This window comes from Magnolia sinica, chromosome 5 (genome assembly GCF_029962835.1).
Source record: "Magnolia sinica isolate HGM2019 chromosome 5, MsV1, whole genome shotgun sequence".
In the NCBI taxonomy this organism is placed as follows: Eukaryota; Viridiplantae; Streptophyta; class Magnoliopsida; order Magnoliales; family Magnoliaceae; genus Magnolia; species Magnolia sinica.
In genome coordinates, this window is record NC_080577.1 from 40,930,328 (window position 1) to 40,935,465 (window position 5,138).

The following is a 5,138-nucleotide window of genomic DNA, read 5'->3' on the forward strand; positions in this document are numbered from 1 at the left end:
AAGATTGAAGGAAAGATTCATGCACTAAAGTCTCAATCATGTCCACTTCAAATATATCATCCGAGTCTGCTGGTTGTTATCCAACATTGAAAACATTAAGTTTAATCTTCATGTTACCAAAAGACAACTTCATAACTCCATTCTTACAATTTATGATAGCATTGGATGTGGCTAAGAATGGACGTCCCAGAATAATCTGGATTTGACTAGTAAGATTCTGGACAGGCTGAGTATCTAGAACGATGAAATTCTCTAGAAAATAAAACTTATCAACCTAGATTAACACATCCTCAATAACACCACGGGGCACCTTGACAGATCTATCAGCTAGTTGTAGTGTTATTTTAGTTGGTTTCAGCTCACCAAGTCCTAGCTGCTCATATACAAATATGGTAACAAATTAACACTGGCCCCTACATCAAGCAATGCCTTCTCAACCTTATGTTTTCCTATGACACAAGAAATGGTAGGAGCTCCTGGATCCCTAAATTTAGGAGGGGTGTTGTTTTGAATCATGGAGCTGAGTTGCTCTGCAAGGAAGACCTTCTTATGAAAATTCATCTTACGCTTTTGAGTGCATAAATCTTTAAGAAACTTAGCGTAAGCAGGGACTTGCTTGATAGCATCAAGCAATGAAATGTTAATTTGCACTTGCTTAAACATGTCCAATATCTCATTAAAGTTGTTTCCTTTCTTAACTGGTGCTAGACGTTGAGGAAAAGGTGCTTTAGGCACATAGGATGGCACATGATGGTACCTGGAGAGTCAGAGTGCTTTTGGGCTTTCGATGCATTAGTATGTCTCTCCGCTTCATTTTGATCTTCTGATTTGGAATTTGATTCTTCCTTAGGCATCTCTACTTTGTTCTCAATCTGTTTACTGGACCTAAGGGTAATGATTGATTTGGCTTGCTCATGATATTGTTCTTGGTTTGAATTAGAGCCAATCTCATACTGTCCTTTTGGATTTGCCACAGGTTGGCTAGGAAACTTGCCCTTCTCTCTCTCACTCAATGTGGCAGCAAGTTGACTCAACTGTACTTCTAGCTTGGCAATGGATTGCGCATTTGCATGTAAGCTTTACTGGTTAGCTAGTAAAGTTTGTTGGGTGTCTTTTTGAAATTGAAGTAAACTCTGCATAAAAAGATTGAGTGTATCCTCAAGAGATGGTGTCCTAGATTTTGGAGGTACTTGTTGATACTGTAGGAACTACTGAGGTTGTTGACTGCCAACTTGGGGGTAAGGTTGCATTGGAGGATTTCCAGATGGTCCTCCTTGTTGTGGTCCTTTTGCCCAAGAAAAATTTGGATGTCTAGCCCACCCTGGGTTGTAGGTGTCTGAGTAAGGATCATTCCCAGGTCTCCAAAAGGTGTTCATAGCATGCACTTATTCAGAGAGAAATTCTAGAAATGCTGCACTAGATGGACAAGATTGCGTAGGATTGGCGGGACTGGAACATATGGCACATGACTCGATTTGAGTTGTTTGTGGAGGTCCATTATTCAACATCAAAGTATCAACTTTCTTTATCAGGCTATCAATCTTGGTATAAAGATCTGACATGACTCCTATCTCATATATACCACCTTTCTTCTGTGGTTGAGGACTTCTTTCACCTCTATTTGAATAGTCCCATTGCTGGGAGTTTTCATACAAGGTTTCTAAGAAATTCCATGCTTTGACATCACTTTTAGTCATGAATGACCCTCCATTGGTGGCATCAACCATGCGACGGTTTTGGGGCGTCAAACCGTCATATAAGTATTGAACCTGTTGCCACTTCTCAAAACCATGGTGTGGACATTTAAGAAGCAAGTCCTTCCATCTTTCCGAACATTCATGAAAGTGCTCACCCTCTTTTTGTGTGAAATTAGTAATTTCTCCACGGAGAGCATTAGTTTTGTGAACAGGGAAGAACTTGTTTAAGAACTTCTTAGACAGTTGGTCTCATGTAGTGATAGACCCAACTCCTAGAGAATTCAACTGTGCTTTTGCCTTATCCTTCAAAGAAAAAGGAAAAAGGCGCAAACGGATCGAATCATCTGAAAACTTTTGGAACCTAAAGGTAGAGAAAATGTCTAGGGATTCTTTCACATGATGATATGGATCCTCCTTAACTAAACCATAGAAGGAGGGCAACAATTGTATGACCCCAGGTTTAAGTTCAAAATGTGCTGCCGTGGTGGCTGGCAACACTATGCATGAAGGCGCATTAAATTGGATAGGAGCTGAATAATCTCTAAGAGATTTAATTCCATTCTCGTCCGCCATTTCAAATAGGATGTTTCTAAATCTTCTACGAATTATTCTTTCTATTTTAGGATCAAAAGGTGCTAGTTCTATGTTCAGAGATCTACATCCTAGCATAAACTATGTTATTGCAATGTAAGAAAGAAAACTAAACTAAGATGCAACCTAAGAGAAATAAAACTAAAACTAAAAATTATGAATTCCTAAAAACAAGATAAAACTATGTAAACAAGAATTGGAAGAAAGAACCCGGAAAAGGAGAAATTTGATTTTCAAAGAATTTGGGAGCTCCTCCTTCACTTTGAAGACAATTTTTCCTTTTTCAGCTTCCTTCCTCAAGTCCTATAGAAAATAAAAACAAAAATAAATTAAGTTTCTTAAAATGATGCGAGAAAAATCCTAGGGCTACGAATTATAATAAGAGAGAATCCTAAATCGAATTTGACCGAAACAGTCCCTGGCAACGGCACCAAAAACTTGATGTTTTATTTAAACCAATCTGATTTAAATGATTTTAAACTCGCAAGTATACGAATCAGATGTATATATGGTACGTATTACGAGATCGTTCCCACGAGGACTGGTTGTCACAATTCAAAATTTATGACTTTTCTTAACTAATCCAACAAAGGGTTTAGCGAACTATTAAGTAAACTATTACAAATCTATGAAAAATAACCGAGAGCAATAAGGAAAATTCAATCAAGGAGAAGACTAGGACTTTCGAATCCACCCCTAATTATCCTGACCCTTGTTTTACTTGTTGATTCACCCTAATTTAGATTGATATATATTTATAAATAAAGCATACTCTATGTCCTTGGTCAGGCACACAGAATGTATAATCTCTTAAAGCATAAGGATCACATCTTTCCATCCATGGTCAGGCATGAAGAGATGTAATTCCTATTTCTTTCTCTATAGGAAACCTGTTCATGGTCAGACACAAGCACCTAGAATAAGATTCCAAACAATATCCACATTTAGACTTTGGTTAAGCTCATAGAATGGAGAAGTACAAAAATTTCAATTAAGCACACTAGAGAAAGAAACAAAACGATCAAATTAAATGAATTCAACACATACAAGAGTTATTCAAATTAGGGGCTTCATCTCAGCCATAGGCAAGAAATTAGCAATCCATAAAATCAATTGTAATGGTGAAAAAATAAAATTTAAACAATAAGAACATCCTTCCCTTCTTTCTTCCTCTCTCTTTCTCTCTCTCTCTCTCTCTCTCTCTCTCTCTCTCTCTCTCTTTCTTTCTGTCTCTCTCTTTCTTCTCTTTCTTCTCTCCCCAGTTCTGGATCTCGTTCTCCCTTCTACTACTCTCCTTTGCTTTGGATGTCACAGGCCCTTTTATAGATGCCAAGGGTGGTGGAGTGCTGAAGTCAGTGGGAAAATCGGACGTTTCGCAATAGCAGTCGCTCAACGAAAGCCTTTTCACAACCAAGTTCGGGGCTTCATAACTCTTGATTTCCATGCCTGATGTCGGTAAAATCAACGTCTCCTGGGACGTTTTGAGATGGTCTACACGATGGATGGTTCAGATCTGCCATATCATCAACATTCTGCTCGTGCAACCGCCCCAAAAGTCGGTCGGCGTCCGGATGCGTAATCTTGCGCACGTACAACACTGTGGTGCTTGGTGGGCCTCACAGTGGTGTTTTTGAGGAAATCCACCCCGTCCAATAGATTCAGGATGAAATTTTGGTCAAGAAGGGACGATTTTGGTTGTCTGTTGATGTGGTCCAGAGAAGATATCACGCTAAGATCGTTTTGAATGTCGTAGGGTGGCCTATTTGTGGCCTCTGTATCGCACATGTGTGCATGTATGGATGCAAAATTTTAGCAAAGTTTTGATGGATTTGAAGCCCTCTACACGATAGATGGCTTGGATCGGCCATACAAGGCCTGATGGTGGCCCTCTTCGTTCCACAAAAATCGGCAGCGTCGATCGTTACGCTGGAGGCCAAAAACGGCAACTGCCGTTTTCACTTAAAACGTGGGTCAGCGCCCGCTTGGACCGACTGGCGGGTCATGTGCGAGGTCAGCGCTGATGTGCATGGTGTACATGCATCACATACGGGGCCCACTGTGATGCTTTTGCAAAATCAAATCCATCTATTCACTTTGTCTCCCTGTTTAAATCGTTGAGACCAAAGTTGAGGCAGTTCCAGATATTAGGTGGGCATGAAATTGGAGATTAATGGGCTGATCTGTCCATTGGCCTACTTCTCAAGATATCCATTGGTTGAAATTTAATATGTACAGTTTATTTATGTCCACCATCTCATGTATGAAGTTTCGAGTCAATCGGATGGCGGGAACCCTGTGATCTTGCATTTTGGACCAATTTCGGACCTCTTTAACATGAATAGCTTGATTTCCTCGGATCCCTGGCATGTAAATCTGTCAATCTTGGTCCTCTGGAATCCATCCCCTACTCTAATGACTTCAGAGTGTCAAATCTACGCTTTTAGTACTCTTTTTCAGTCCACGCTCCTAATTACTCCCTACAACAAAAACACGATTAAAATATGACATTAAGCATTATCATGTACAAAAACTCAAGCAATAATCGGGGTCTGATATGCAATATTTGACCCTCATCACATCACATCGGGCCTCACTCATGGGTTGCACATACATCACAATGAGCCTCGGCACATGGGTCATAAATATATCATATCGGGCCTCAAATATGCATCACAGGTGGGCCTTGCACATAAATTAAGTGGGCCCTGAAGACTGATGGACAACCAGGATAAAACATATATCACAATGGTCCCCTGTCCCTGGACGGCGTGGATGAAATCACACATCAAGGTGGATCACACGTCCCACGGATGGTGTGGATGAAATCACACATCAAGGTGGATCACACGT

General features: G+C 40.2%; 1 non-coding gene across 1 annotated transcript; it reads left to right on the forward strand.

The window, feature by feature from the left end:
• Positions 1 to 1,785: 1,785 nt before the first annotated feature.
• LOC131247519 (small nucleolar RNA R71) lies at positions 1,786 to 1,892 on the forward strand. The gene has a single exon (XR_009171805.1). It is a non-coding gene; the product is annotated as a small nucleolar RNA R71 (small nucleolar RNA).
• The last annotated feature ends 3,246 nt before the right edge of the window (positions 1,893 to 5,138 follow it).